The sequence below is a fragment of the Schistocerca piceifrons genome, chromosome 2 (assembly GCF_021461385.2).
Source record: "Schistocerca piceifrons isolate TAMUIC-IGC-003096 chromosome 2, iqSchPice1.1, whole genome shotgun sequence".
NCBI lineage: Eukaryota > Metazoa > Arthropoda > Insecta > Orthoptera > Acrididae > Schistocerca > Schistocerca piceifrons.
Window position 1 is genome coordinate 140,544,511 of NC_060139.1, and position 17,143 is coordinate 140,561,653.

The 17,143-nt window shown below is 39.5% G+C and overlaps 1 pseudogene; it reads left to right on the forward strand.

Moving 5' to 3' along the window:
• Positions 1-266: 266 nt before the first annotated feature.
• Positions 267-3,936, forward strand: LOC124775197 (annotated as a pseudogene).
• The last annotated feature ends 13,207 nt before the right edge of the window (positions 3,937-17,143 follow it).

The window sequence follows — 17,143 nt, forward strand, 5'->3', positions numbered from 1 at the left end:
GCTTTCGAACTCATTGATGGGGACATGCTGCGCCGAGTGTGAGAGGAACTTGATTATCGGCTTGATGTCTGCCGAATCACTAAAGGGGCACATATCGAACATTTGTGAATGCCTAAAAAATCTTTTTGAGTTTTTGTATGTGTGTGCAAAGCATTGTGAAAATATCTCAAATAATAAAGTTATTGTAGAGCTGTGAAATCGCTTCAATCATTTGTAATAACCCTGTATTCTTTTTCTGTGTTGTGGACATCGATTTTTCTTTTGAAATGGAGTGGACCGACGATTTCGTCATTAAATTCATAAATACCTACGAACAATACCCTGTGTTGTGGGATGCAACAAACTCCCAATATAAAATTAAATAAAAAAAAGTGAATCGTGGGATTCCATCGCGACAATACTCGGCGTGGATGTCGCCAAATTAAAAAAAAAAAAAGACCAGCTTATTAGCCACTTAAAGGGAAGTCCGCCAGAAGAGGACTGAGCCTGGGAAGTTTGGCGCTGGGATTGGGGATGTGAACGCTCCAAACTGGTTCACTTTCAAAGCATTTGAATTTATGCACTGCAAATATCAGCCGCGGAAAACAATCAACACAGATGTAATAAAATATATTTACTTTTTGAAATGTATAAACAAACTATTAACAAACTTAATGGGGCTCAGTCCCTTTTTGGTTCGGCCTCCACGGCTACCTACCTTTTTATCTTTCTCAGCTTACATTTCGGTCCCTGCTCATTGTTGACATTGTAATTCTGTCAGAGACAGCAAAGGACTTGGGAGAGCAGTTGAACGGAATGGATGGTGTCTTGAAGGGAGGATATAAGGTGAACATCAACAAAAGCAAAACGAGGATAATGGAATGTAGTCGAGTTAAGTCGGGTGATGCTGAGGGTATTAGATTAGGAAATGAGACACTTAAAGTAGTAAAAGAGTTTTGCTATTTGGGGAGCAAAATAACTGATGATGGACGAAGTAGAGAGGATATAAAATGTAGACTGGCAATGGCAAGGAAAGCGTTTCTGAAGAAGAGAAATTTGTTAACATCGAGTATAGATTTAAGTGTCAGGAAGTTATTTCTGAAAGTATTTATATGGAGTGTAACCATGTATGGAAGTGAAACATGGACGGTAAATAGTTTGGACAAGAAAAGAATAGAAGCTTTTGATATGTGGTGCTACAGAAGAATGCTGAAGATTAGATGGGTAGATCACATAACTAATGGGAAAGTATTGAACAGGATTGGGGAGAAGAAAAGTTTGTGACACAACTTGACCAGAAGAAGGGATCGGTTGGTAGGACATGTTCTGAGGCATCAAGGGATCACCAATTTAGTATTGGAGGGCAGCGTGGAGGGTAAAAATCATAGGGGGAGACCAAGAGATGAATACACTAAGCAGATTCAGAAGGATGTAGGTTGCAGTAGGTACTGGGAGATGAAGAAGCTTGCACAGGATAGAGTAGCATGGAGAGCTGCATCAAACCAGTCTCAGGACTGAAGACCACAACAACAACAACTCATTTGTTAATTTTAAATTTTTTGGTGTTACTCCCTTATATACCATTAATCATATCATTTCTTAAGATATTTTTTCATATTTATTTTAGTTTACTACCATTTCTATTAGAAATATACCCAGTAATTGCTTATAGTTTTCAAATTTAAAAATGTTCTGATGGTGATAAAATTATAATGTTTATGGCAAAATGAGTTTTTTTTTTTTTTTTTTTGCTGTCTCTCCTTCTAAGTATGCTAAGTATGTCTATTATCTGGTCGTGGTGCACAGGACACTCCATGGAGTCACCAATACATTTATTTTTCTAACACAGTATGTTGAAGCACATGTACACTTATGTGTATTTTATTTGTATATTATGTTATTTGAGGAAATAAAAATAATAAAATACGAATTAATAAAGGTGCAGGCAGGAAGTCACTAGTAGTAGCTAGTACCTGAAAATTCTTTAATAAGTTATTGGTAATCATCTTGTCACGGCAATCTTCCCTCTTCGGAAATGAAATAAGCAGCGAATTAATCTGCAATGTATTGGGCAGTCTGACTTGAACGTCGTGGAATGTTCGCTAATCGTGTAAACGTTGCCCGTTCTCCTTATGATCCACTGCTCCTACAGAGGTATAAATTTGTTTGGAAGCAGAACTGTTTCGCAAGAAGTTATGGAGGTATACAGAAGTCATAATAACACTTTGGGGCCAGCCGTGGTGGCCGAGCGGTTCTAGGCGCTTCAGTCCGGAACCGCGCGACTGCTACGGTCGCAGGTTCGAATCCTGCCTCGGGCATGGATGTGTGTGATGTCCTTAGGTTGGTTACGTTTAAGCAGTTCTAAGTTCTAGGGGACTGATGACAGATGTTAAATCCCATAGTGCTCAGAGCCATTTGAACCATTTTTGGAACACTTTGGGCGCTCTCAGGCTGTAGCAATATAGGCTTTCTTAATATCTGGAATACGGAAGCAAGTATTCCGGACGCATTTTCCACAATCCGCCTTGCTCCTGAAAGTCTGTAGATAAAAATTCTTTTGATTGACCTCTGTGGTTGTTGTCCACTATACGGCTTCATGATAGGATAGTTGAAGGGAAACGCTTCGTCTGCGATAATAACGTAGGGAACTTTTTTCTGCCTACTTGGGAGGGTACGATCGTCTGGCGCAAAACTGGCTCTGAGCACTAAGGGACTCAACATCTGTGGTCGTCAATCCCCTATAACTTACAACTACTTAAACCTAACTAACCTAAGGACATCACATACACCCATGCCCGAGGCAGGATTCGAACCTGCGACCGTAGCGGTCACACGGTTCCTGACTGAAGCGCCTAGAACCGCACGGCCACACCGGCCGGCTGATCGTCTGGTAAAACGGAGGTGCCATTACTAATATTCTTAAAAAAACGATGAGTTTACAAAAACACCACCGTCTGAAATTCGACCTTGGCAGCCGACATCAGCATACAAAAAACAATAGTCAGCATCCACTAGACCAAAAAGATCAATACTGAAACACGTCTTATAACTGAACAAATCGCTTCCAGGATTAACTGGGCTTTGGACTGCGCAATGTTTGCCATCCATTGCACCGAGGCAATGACGAAAGTTCCATTTTCTCTCAAATTCCTCTGCTACAAGTAACCACTCTTGTATTTTCTATGGCATCTGAAAAAAAGTAAATAGAAACTAATAACTCCTAATAATACAAATAATTATTAAATGCATAGGCAATAATGGACATTCTAATAATTATGAACATTAATAATAATAAAAATCAGTAATTTCGCGTAATAATACTAATAATCATTATAACAGATATTCTGAATTTCACTTAGCAACTTGACATTGTTCTCAATTTTTTACTATTATTATCGTGTATCTCCCTCTTCCTATATCCATTCTTTTATTTTTTATTTTACTTGGTTTGCTATTGGTTATATCAATCTTTCGTCGCCGCTTTCTTTTAGGAGGAATTTAAGGAGGATTTGGAAGAACAGGGGGTTGCGGGCATGGATACAAACGAAAGTACAGAGAGCACTTGCGAAGAAACTAGTAGTCAAGATGTCGATCATCAAACCACGCAAGGCAACTAACTACCACCCACACCAAAGAAACGCATGAAGGTATTTGCTTCACCTAAAAAAAGTCAGAGAAATAGGGCAGAAGATCCTCGTATAGGAGAGGCATACAGTGCACTACAAATTACTTTATCCAAAACTAGAGACGAGTTTGACACTTAGGAGAGTACATAGCGAACGTTCTACGGTCTATGGTTCTTTTGTTGAAAAAGAATTTTCCGACACGATTTTCAGAGCACAAACCGACTGTATCGAACATTCTAGACCAAGTTCAACCAGCAGCGACTGCAGTTGCTCGTCGCATTTACCGATTCCTTCAACTCAACAACTTCAGTGTCGCCATAAGGCCTGGTAGTGTCACTCGCGTCGCTGCTGACCAAAATAATATATTACATTTTTGTGGATTTATGGTTTACCTTGTGATATTTTGTGTTTAATAAGTAACTTATACCGTATAGTTACAAGCTGAAACTAGTAATAAAATACTTCTAATAAGCTTTATGAAGATACGCCATGTTAAACGATTCTTCACTTTCTTCCTTATGCAGAAGGAATTTTACAGATAAGGTACAGTTGGGATAAAACGGGAAATACCTGAAATTACCCCGTGATTTCGTTACACACATCTCATATGTATGACGTATACGACGTAAGAGGTCTATTCTTTAAACACTAAGCTACTTCTACGTTCACGTTTTAATAACTACAATTTAATTGTTACAAATTGTACACATAAATACTTTGGGACTATTGTTAGATTATTTTTGTCACTAAGAACTTTATTAATGGTCCCTTATTGAAGAGGTATATCTTCATTTGACACTGGAACGTTAATGGCTCTTTACGATTAAGAAAAAGACTTGGCTTAACACCCATCTCAAGTGTGTCAACGCTTCAGCAAATAGTTCAGTTGCTCGAGCTTGCATATACTAGAACAGCAACAATGCAAAATTACCTATCTGGATTTACAAATACGGGTACCTTCCCGCTTAATGCAAAAACATTTGGCGAACAGGGATTTGCATCATGAGGTCCATCAGAAGAAATAATGCCAGATTCCCAAAACACAACAGAGTCAGTTAGTGCTTCTTCTCCTCATACTGGTCCGTCGACTGACGTGCAAACAGAGTCTTCATTCGCCGTTTCACCGGAGAGCTTAAAGTGAGTTATCATTGCGAGAGATCATCATCAACCAACTCAAGAGAAAATGTGCCGTCGTCACGTAGTCTCCCTACAAAAATATAGTCAATGCAAAGACAGCATATTCCCGGCAGGTCAAAGAAAATTGTTGGAATACTCCGGGTCCAGACCATAGGAGTCAGAAGAGGCTGAAGACGTGTAAGGCAAACAGCTATTCTGAAGTTGGGAACTAAACACCTTGTCTTCTTTGCAAGGAGACCTTCTCTTCAATAAGAAAATCAGGTGATTGAGTAAAGAATTTAAAGTTTGAGAATAGAGCTAATGAGGATTATACAGGATGAACTAATAATCACTTGCATCGTAATTGGTGTGTTCCAAGTCTCAGACGGAAAATATAACACTGCTCGTTTGTGCTCTAGTACCTCCTTTAACACTAAGTTGTGGGGTATAACAGTAGACTGAACAGTGTTCAGTTACATTAAACATAATTTAAACCATCAAAATCAAATACTCATTGTTCATGTCTTGTTCATCTCTCACCGAAATATCATCAATGGATATGTTACGATGTCTCAAAATTAGTACACAGATGAACGTGTCGTTGCAATTTCCCACTCGGCGTTCCATGTTTCTCCTTTTCCCACAATGTTTACAATTTCTCCTTGCATCTCACTGCTAGACTCCTAACCCACATTAAAATATCAATCCAAATTGTAGGTCCAAAACCCAGACAACCACACATTGCAACATTATTAGAGATAAACCTGCACTCAGAATAGTTCACTGCACTCGTCATATATAGATGGCTAAAACTGTGTCACCCCTCATTCAGGGTGAAGACTCAGTTACCTTTCTCACCTTTTAAGGTTGTCATCTTTTTAAAATTTTTGTCATCTTTTTTGCTCTTTCATGAGGAAGAAAATAAAGTTAGTTACTTTTGTTTCCAAATTTCTGTATTTGACTTCATTCATTTACCTTTTGGAATACTCCCACAATCTAAGTAGATAAAATCTTACCTGAAGCACTTCTGAATTTGAAATAGGTTGTTCCTTTTTGATTTTTTGAATGTTTTTTATATGTTGCACAACTGTTATTAGTAACAAAATATTCTTGTTATTCCTGTATTACAACTGCGTCTGTTTTAGCTCCAGAAGTTCCAGCAATGAAAACTGTTCTTGTTAACTAACTTTCTCCTTAGTTACCCGATTATACCCAAATTGCCCTACACCAAAACCAGTTACTTAATGGAAGGTGAGAGTACCTATAGCAAAACGCGTCCACGCTCGAGACGAAAACTTCGGCTCTTGGTCCACGTGGGAACTAAAACTGAATGTGTCTGGGACGGCTGCAGTCCGACCTTTTATGACTCCACTCTAGTGACCTTCCGACCCGAAGAATAAGGCCGTCACCAACTTACGCAGAGGACCTGAAGTCGCAGTCAATCTGCTTTGACACAGGAAACTGACCGCGTCTTTTCGCAACAAGTCTCACATTATGGCTCAGTCCCAGGTGTCGGAAGAGCGATACTCACTGTTTTCTCCGCATAAATGTAGGATCGGAAGGAACCGTTCAAATGTGATGAACTTTTTAACTGTTATCACTGTTTTATGTAAAGTACTTCTGCAGATGAAAGCCGTTTCCATGTTTCAGTTCCTGGGTACTTTAGAAATAATTATGATAAAATCACTTTTCTCCCGGAAATTTTTGTGAACAGGCTAAACCACGAATGAAAACTAAAAGAATACGAAATAAATTACGATAAAAATGAGCACACCAGTGAGTTTCTCTTTATCCTGACCATCTATTAATTTCTTTCTTAATTTGTTGGCCTACAAGAGGTGCACGCGCACACGTCTTGGCATGCGGCGTTACACTACGCTTCTTGCTCGGTCCGATATAATGTGTAAATTGTACCACACCCGCGGCATCGTTCGGAAGAGGCTTTCACACAATCTGGCAAGCACGGCATCGTCTGGGTATTCATTTTGCTGAGTTTCTATTATAAACGAAAATAAAAAAAAGGAATGTGTTTGTAGCGAAATATCGAAAAAAATTTCATATCTGTGTATTCGTGTAAACGCCATTGAAATTATGAAACAGTCTTACAAAGAGATATGCATGATGTACAAAATGTGCAAGTAGAGTATTCAGATTAAGGAACACGATCCCGGACACATTCTGCACGCCGAGCGCAGCTCATTTACTTTTCTACAAAGCGATTTTATTAACATCTCTGTGGAAACGCCTCTTCACAGCTCTATGGACGGCTATCGTTTTCACCTAGCGCCGTTAGCCCTTCGCAATTGAAAGCTGTCAAAAGCGCTTCTAGGTATCAGAGATTTTGTTAAGTTGACTCAACTCCAGGAGTGTTTTAGCAGTAAAGAATAAATATATTAAGAACTCATGAATAATGCAGCTTTCTTTCACTTACCTTAGACTCTGTGACTTCATATCTCTTGAACTATGTGTAATACAATGATAATTTTGTTTAGGTATATTCAGCGACGAATGTGGATACTGCCAACGAAATACGTTGCGAACAGAGTTAGTAGCAGAAAAGTAATAAATTTAATCGTCATGCCGTATGCGGCAGTTTTTCACAGTTCTGATTGTTTATAACGTCATATCTCCTGATACATGTTTCACACAATGATATAACTTTGTAGGTACATTCTGCAGCTTATCTGGATACTGTCTGCGAAATTTATTGCGAATACAGTTAGTACAACAGAATTTATATACTTACGCGCCGCGCATAATGCGGCAGCTTTTCACGCATTTCATTGTCTGTGGCGTCATATATCCTGAACTACGATTGGTAAGCGTTCTTATCCCCACAGCAACAGTATGGGATATGTCTACCAAATTTGGTGGGAATTAGTCAAGTGGTTTATGAGGAGACATCTAACAGTACATATATACATATAAGATTTTTCAATATGGATGGATTTAAAAAAAGTGAAGTTGTATAATTTTTGGCCTTTGGTAGATATGTACGTGTCTGTAGCTCTTGTACACACTGAAATTCTTGTGCCACTTATCGTAGCGCGGTGGCACGGTATCCCTAAGAAAATGGCACAGGTCTTTGTTAACGTAGAGCAACGTTTAATGATTCGTTTTATACCTTTGAAAGGCAACAACGTTTCAACAATCCATACTTAATTGATAAATGCGTATAGCAGTAACAGTAAATTTTATAACATGGTGCTGTATAGGCTCAATTGCTTCCTATCTTGAACAAGTCTGAATAACGAGGAACTAATGAAGAACTGAAAATAGCAAGAGACGTGGAGGGCCTGATGGTCAAAGACCACCGTGTAACAATGGAAACGATAATGAAAAATGTGAAAATCAGTAATAGGTCTGTTTTCAAAATCTTATTTGAAATTTTGGACTTGACAAAAATCATCGTCCTACGTGTTTCGCATCTGCTCACACCTAATCAAATATATTGTCGAATCAAAGCAGCAACGTAAATGATTCAGCTATGTTAGGCCAATCCAAATGACTTATTCAGCCACCCAATCGTTATGGACAAACGACGGGTTGATCAGTATGACCTTGCGATAACGAGGAAAGCAGGCAAACCAAACAGTCGAGTGCTGTGAATTCACCAAAGCCGAAAACGGCGAAGATCCAACCATCGTAAGTCAAGGTGATGCTCACTGTTCCTTGCGATTGCCACGGACTGGTGATAATAGGTTAAGTTCTTGGGGGCCATACCTGCACAGTCGTACGGAAATAACTTGACGAGGTTTCAGGACGCTGTGAAGCGAAAGCGTTGCAGAAAGAACTCCAAACAGCGCTAACATGCTGCTTGACTGGGCTGTAAAATTTTGCACTCCCTTCCCCACCCTGTTCCTGCATGGTAAACAGTGACTTTTACATCTTTCCTAGGATTAAAACAAAAAAAATTATAAATATAAACGTAGGCTTCCGCGGCCATTTTGGCATTTAATAAAAAAATTTCTTGGCTTGTGACCCCGTTGTCAATTCTCGTATATAAAACTACCGACGTTTCGGTCCCTGTAGCAAGCGACCATCTTGAGGGAACTTTTGTTATTTTTTTTTATTTTTTTTTATTTATTTATTGTTCCGTGGGACCACATTTAGGAGAAGTCTTCATGGTCATGGAACGAGTCAATACATGAAATTATAACACGATTGTAGAAACAGATAAAATGAAATATAAGAAACATATTCAGGCGACAAGTCGTTAGTTTAAATAAAGAAAATTAAGAATGTAACACTGGAATTAGCTTAATTTTTTAGCTCTTCCAGGAGCTCCTCGACAGAATAGAAGGAGTGAGCCATGAGGAAACTCTTCAGTTTAGACTTAAAAGTGTTTGGGCTACTGCTAAGAGTTTTGAGTTCTTGTGGTAGCTTATTGAAAATGGATGCAGCAGAATACTGCACTCCTTTCTGCACAAGAGTCAAGGAAGTGCATTCCACATGCAGATTTGATTTCTGCCTAGTATTAACTGAGTGAAAGCTGCTAACTCTTGGTAATAAGCTAATATTGCTAACAACAAACGACGTTAAAGAAAATACATACTGTGAGGGCAATGTCAAAATTCCCAGACTATTGAATAGGGGTCGACAAGAGGTTTTCGAACTTACACCATACATAGCTCGAACAGCCCGTCTTTGAGCCAAAAATACCCTTTTTGAATCAGAAGAATTACCCCAAAAAATAATACCATATGACATAAGCGTATGAAAATATGCGAAGTATACTACTTTTCGTGTTGAAATGTCACTTATTTCAGATACTGTTATAATGGTAGATAAAGCGGCATTTAGTTTCTGAACAAAATCCTGAACATGGGATTTCCACAACAGCTTACTATCTATCCGTACGCCTAGGAACTTGAACTGTTCCGTCTCGCTTATAACATGCCCATTCTGTCTGATTAAAATGTCAGTTCTTGTTGAATTGTGAGTTAGAAACTGTAAAAACTGAGTCTTACTGTGATTTAGCATCAAATTATTTTCCACAAGCCACGAACTTATATCATGAACTACATTATTTGATAATGTTTCAATATTACACACAAGATCCTTCACTACCAAGGTGGTGTCATCAGAAAACAGAAATATTTTTGAATCACCTGTAATACTAGAAGGCATATCATTTACATAAATAAGAAACAGCAGTGGCCCCAGCACCGACCCTTGGGGAACGCCCCATTTAACAGTGCCCCATTGGGACTGAACATCATTACCACTCTCAATATTGCGGAAGATTACCTTCTGCTTTCTGTTCTTAAAGTAGGAGGCGAACCAATTGTAAGCTACTCCCCTTACTCCATAATGTTCCAACTTCTGCAGTAATATTTTGTGGTCAACACAGTCAAAAGCCTTCGTTAAATCAAAGAAAACACCTAACGATCGCAACCTTTAATTTAATCCATCCAAAACCTCACAGAGAAAAGACTATAGCATTTTCAGTTGTTAAACCATTTCTAAAACCAAACTGTACATTTGACAGCAAATTATGTGAATTTAAATGCTGCAGTAACCTTGTATATACAACCCTCTCGATAACTTTAGCAAACACCGATGGCATAGAAATAGGTCTATAATTGTCAACATTATCCCTGTCTCCCTTTTTATAAAGTGGCTTCACTACCGAGTACTTTAATCGGTCAGGAAACCGACCACTCCTAAAGGAGTGTTTAGCAAAGGGTCTCTTGCAACAGGGACCGAAACGTTTGTAGTTTTATATATATTGACAATGCGGTCAGAAACACAGAAAAATTTTATTGAATACAAATAATAAGTATCTCGAAGGAGTTAAATTACTGAAATCATGAATGAATTTTGGTAAATTTTGTCGTCAACACCACATTGAAACAAAGGTCAGCTGCTAACGGAATAACTGTCGAGGACTGATCACTTGATTACTGACTGAGAGCGGTGTACCGAACAACATTACACCAGTATTTACTTCATTTGCAGGCTAATAACTGTATCTATTACAGCTCGTACGTTTTTGGGTTGAACAATTTATCATTTGTTAGGAAAATTCTAGAGTCTTTATAGTTAGTTGTACTTCTGGTCGCTGATATGTTAAAATGTACTTCATTACATGTTTGGTCGCCAACTTGTTAAGACGTGTTGTGTAGCACCGCTACAAGTTATATTTCATTTAGTGTGAAAAACCACGTCGTCACCAAGAAAAAAAAACGCTTTTGTAAACCTTGTGACGATAAAAAACACTTACGCGCATTTTTACAAAACATCACACATACAAAAGCAGCGATTATTGGACTGCTCCATGTATGAGAAAAAAATAAAAATGTAAGTTTTGTATTCATTGTAAATTTGTTAATGTTTATAGTTTAACGCCTTTGTTCTTTGAGAATACATTGATGCTCCACTGTACAGAAAATCAATGCTTATTCATTTCTTTAAATTAACCATAAATAATGTTTATGTTTAAATGTACTTTGTTACAGGTTCGCTCTTTATCGCGGTGTCTCGATTGTATTTGGGAGACCATTAATGTGTTCAATTTCCGATCTGACAACTTTTTTTACAAAATTTCGCTGTTTTGCATTCATTTCCAATTTTTTTTATTATTCAAATAGGTCCCTTAGGTAATTTCATTGAAGAGTCTGATGGCGTGAAAGCAATCCGGGACAAGAGGTCATTTGAGAAACTATTTTCGCGCAATGAATCCGTATGTCTCCTGAACACAATCGAGAACCGACGCATCGGCGATCATTCATTACTTTTTCTCTCTTTCCAAGTCGTACCACAAAACGGCCAAGGAGAACTGCCGTGAGTACGCAATCTAGTGTTAAAGGTTGCATTCTTTATCTTGTCGGCAAACATTGCCATAAATTATCATCATCAATGTTATATATGGTTAAATGTGAAAAGCAAAACCTTTTAACGCTAGACCATTAACGCTACTTTCCGCTGGGCAACAGGTCAGATGTTGAAGTATGAACGATGGGACGCGGAACGGTTAGTATATACTTACAGGTGTAGTCTACTTACTAGTGTAGTTACGACTGTGCGGAAAACTTCAGGTCGTAAAGTTTGTGACGTGTTCGTGGGGAGACTGTTCTACGAACAGAAAAAACAACCAACGCACAGACATGTGTACATACTAAGGCACAACATACAGAAATACCTACACTTGCAACTGTTATACCCTGTATTGACAGAGGTGGAGAAATAAATTATCCAAACGTTTCTTCCTGGGAAACAAATGTTGTAATATTTGGACTTTAAGGAAGATCTGAATGTACCTCGAGTCCCACTGGCTCTAAATATGTTTACATTGTGGCCACCAACACTGAGCAGTTCCTACAGATGGATGTGCTTTCCACATCTACATCTACATCCATACCCCGCAAGCCACCTGACGGTGTGTGGCGGAGGGTACCTTGAGTACCTCTATCGGTTCTCCCTTCTATTCCAGTCTCGTATTGTTCGTGGAAAGAAGGATTGTCGGTATGCCTCTGTGTGGGCTCTAATCTCTCTGATTTTATCCTCATGGTCTCTTCGCGAGATATACGTAAGAGGGAGCAATATATTGCTTGACTCCTCGGTGAAGGTGTTCTCGAAACTTCAACAAATGCCCGTAGCGAGCTTTCTGACCGTCTCTCCTGCAGAGTCTTCACTGGAGTTTATCTGTCATCTCCGTAACGCTTTCGCGACTACTAAATGATCCTGTAACGAAGCGCGCTGCTCTCCGCTGGATCTACTCTGTCTCTTCTATCAACCCCATCTGGTACGATTCCCACACTGCTGAGCAGTATTCAAGCACTGGGCGAACAAGCGTACTGTAACCTACTTCCTTTGTTTTCTGATTGCATATCCTTAGGATTCTTCCAATTAATCTCAGTGTGGCATCTGCTTTAGCGACAATCAACTTTATATGATTATTCCATTTTAAATCACCCCTAATGCGTACTCCCAGATAATTTATGGAATTAACTGCTTTCAGTTGCTGACCTGCTATATTGTAGCTAAATGAAATGGGATCTTTCTTTCTATGTATTCGCAGCTCGTTACACTTGTCTTCATTGAGATTCAATTGCCATTCCCTGCACCATGCGTCAATTCGCTGCAGATCCTCCAGCATTTCAATACAATTTTCTATTGTTACAACCTCTCGATATACCACAGCACCATCCGCAAAAAGCCTCAGTGAACTTCCGATGTCATCCACAAGGTCATTTATGTATATTGTGAATAGCAACGGTCCTACGACACTCCCCTGCGGCACATCTGAAATCACTCTTACTTCGGAAAACTCCTCTCCATTGAGAAGGACATGCTGCGTTCTGTTATCTAGGAACTCTTCAATCCAACCACACAATTGGTCTCATAGTCCATATGCTCTTACTTTGTTCATTAAACGACTGTGGGGAACTGTATCGAACGCCTTGCGGAAGCTTTCTGAGCGTAAGAGCAATAGCTGGTTAATTACCAATGATTAAGAACTTTTTTTGCACGAAGAGAACAGAAAAGCCTAATTGTTAGAGCTTTTATTAGAGTTTTTATTTTAATTACTCAGTAATTCCATTGGATCTTATTTGAGATTTTCGACGCAAATACGATGGATTTCATGATTCCTTCCGAAAATTTCTGTAATATAACCGCAGTAATACTATTAGGCGAATCGTCGATTGCTGATATCAACAGTTAAGCTATTGTCAGTACTTATAAACAATTTTAAATTTCGATCCGAATCACATGTTTTTATACATGTGACAAGTTTCAAATTTTAAATCGTCATCATAAATCTGTCACCTAATTAAAATAAACCTTACCGGCAACTTCCTGTCGATTAGGGACACAACGGGCAACATCAGAAATTCTCGACTGTTAGAAAATTTACCGTTGCTGATCACTTGCATACTAACGACCATTCCACGGACTACGGTAATTGCGAAATCGTAGTCTCCGTTTTTATGTACAGTCTTTCTGTGTCAACGGAATCTGTTACACAGTTACAGATCAAGAAGATATGAAGGCACAGATAATTTCAAAAATTCATGATTCATGATTTGGACCACTAGCTGTGCGACGTAGCTTTCTGCGGGTGATGCCTTGAATAACTTTTTTCCTGGTATGTGAAGCATCTTCATATTCTTTTATAGACCAACGCTCGGAACTTGTAATGGTGACCGAAACATTAGCCTACAAAACAACATGAAGACGTGTTAACATACCAGAAAGAAAGTTGTATTATTTTATTTATACTCTCACAGAACGTTTTGACACGCACAATAAGGTTACTATTTATAACGATGAATAATGACATGCGAAATCAACGAGGTTGAGAGAAGCTAATGAATAATTAGGCTGTTTCATATGGCTTCTGTGTTAAAAACATTCCTCGGCAGGAACGCGGTGTATCGAGCTCCACTCAGTGAAAGGTAATGCAATGCCGCCCAGTCACCGTGCCGACGGAAATTGACTTTTTTTCATTTATTGTTATTTTATTCCTCTTTCGCTTTTGGCGATGGAACGGGAGGACGGGTGCATGCCACCTTTCCAATCATGCGTTACTGATGTTACTGACAGCGTATTTAAAAAATAAATAACATATACCATTGAACTGTTTGTGATGGAAGAGCCACTGTGAGCCAGTTTGACGCTAATTTGAGTGTAAAACATTTTCATTGGTTTTTAATGGCGCAGATGTGTAAATATATACCTTTGAGAGTGCCTATTGCATGCAATAAAAACCGTATGAATGCCAGTGTCTTTTAATACACGTTATTTCTGAAATATGTATTCGTGGCTTCAGTATCACTAAACAGCGAAAGCAGCCTCCTCGATTTCAAATCGGAATACACCATGACTTTTCTACACAGTGCTTTTGTTTCTGAATATGCATTCCTTAGACTGGATTCCTGATTACGGTACTAAAGGCACATTCGTTATAGTTCAGCATAATACGAAGTTAACAAAAACATCAACATTATTTCGTAGCATGATGCGAACTGGTGAGAGACTTTTGCTTGTGTTGAGAACAATTCACAAATGTAAATCATCGTCTCTTCAAAATTGACCTAAATCGTAACGAAATATGTGAAACAACCACAAAATCGTTGACAGGAGGAGGGCGGTTCGAAATTAAAGATGAAGCACTTTAGATGCGCATTGCACTCATGTCAGTATTGCTGTAGTGTGGCCGACCGAGGTGGCCGAGCGGTTCTAGGCGCTACCGTCAGGAACCGCGCGACCGCTACGGTCTCAGGTTCGAATCCTGCCTCGGGCATGGATGTATGTGATATCCTTAGGTTAGTTAGGTTTAAGTAGTTCTAAGTTCTAGGGGACTGATGACCTCAGATGTTAAGTCCCATAGTGCTCAGTGCCATTTGAACCATTTTATTTGCTGTGGTGTCGTATGTTTCTAACAAGCAGTCCGAAGGGAAATTTACACTGACCTGGCAAAAGTCTTGCGATACCTCCTATTGCCACGTTTGACCTCCTTTTTCCTGACGTAGCGCAGCAGCTCGACGTTGCATGGACTGAACAAGTCATCTGAAGCTTCTTCGGAAATATTGAGCCATGCTGCTTCTATAGCTGTCCACAATTGCAAAAGTGTTACCGGTGCTGGATTTTGTTCACGCTCTGATCTCTCGACTACGTCCCATAAATGTTCGATGGGATTCATGTCGGGAGATCTGAGTGGTCAAATTATTTGCTCCATTTGTCCAGAATGTTCTTCAAACCAGTCGAGAATAATTGTAGCCCAGTGACAGTGCGCATTATCATCCATAAAAATTCCATCGTTGTTTGGGAACATGAATGTCATCAACGGTTACAGCTGATCTCCAAGTAGGTGAACATAACCATTTCCAATCAATGACCGGTTCAATTGGACCAGAGGACCCAGTCGTTGTATATAAACACATTCCAGACCATTATGGAGCCAATGTCATCTTGCACAGTACCGTGTTGACAACGGCAATCAAACCGAACTGAAATCAGGAGTTATCTGACGAGGCCACAGTTTTCCAGTCGTCTAGGGCCCAACCAGTACGGTCACGAGCACAAGAGAGGTGCTACAGGCGATGTCGTGCTACTAGCAAAGGCAGGTGATACGGGAAATCAATGCACTTGAGAGAAGCTAACGAATAATTGGCTGTTTCATACGGCTACTGTATTAAAATATTCTTGGGCAGAAACACGGAGTGCCGAGATCCGGACTTGCTCGTCGGCTGCCAAAGGTCATTAATAGGAAATTTCGCCTCACTGCCCTAACAGAAGCATTCGTCGTTCGTCCGACATTGGTTTCTGCTGTTACTTCAAGTAGTGCTGCTTGTCCGTTAGCACTGAAAACTTTAAAAAAATGCCTCTGCTCTCAGCCATTAAGTGACCGCGGTCGGCCACTCCTGAAATTTGGTATCCTGGGTAGAATGTCCCACGCGTCTAGGTCCAACTGCCATTCCGCCTTCAAAGTGTGTTAATTTTCATCGTGCGCCCATTAAGTATTCACATGCGTACATGAGTACGAATGACAGCTCCACCAATACACTGGCCTTTTTACCTTGCGTACACGATACTACCGCCATCTCTACATTTGCGTATCCCATAACTTTTTTCACCTCAGTGTAAAAGCGTGCATCATAGCTCCATGAATAGGACAACGTCGGATAATGGACTGTTGTGATGGATCTAGGACAGCTGTACCTTATATTATAAGGTAAAACAGTGACGCAGTAAGGGTAATGTGGAAGCAGTACATATACTTAATCTTCTACATGATGAGCAATCTCATTGTACCTCTATAGAAAAACGTATAAAGATATTCACGTTTTCAGAAGAAGATTTGTATGAGTTCAATGTGCACAACGAGAAGAAGACAGTTTACCAAATAACGGGTCTGCAAAAAAATGGCTCTGAGCACTATGGGACTCAACTGCTGTGGTCATCAGTCCCCTAGAACTTAGAACTACTTAAACCTAACTAACCTAAGGACATCACACACATCCATGCCCGAGGCAGGATTCGAACCTGCGACCGTAGCAGTCGCACGGTTCCGGACTGCGCGCCTAGAACCGCGAGACCACCGCGGCCGGCTAACGGGTCTGCATTTGTCTTGTGTTTCCACTTGTTTATTGTTAACTCCTACAAGTGGATGGGTTACATTATTGCAGATACTATTTCTGTGTGCTGATACAAGAAAGTCAAACTGAGTTTTGTATTACGTTTTCAATAGACTGAAGTCATCTTTCACTGAATGATACGGTGTGGTAGGAGTTTGAAAAGATTCTGAGCAGAGGAAGTGAAATACCAAATGAAAATGCATAATAAATGAAAAAGAGTTCTACTTCTCGTATCTTGCTGACAAAGAAAGTTACAAGAAAGGAAATCATTGTGGCTAATTCCCCCCTAATAGATTGATACTTTCCTTATTTTGCGCCTAGACAAAGAGTTATTTGGCG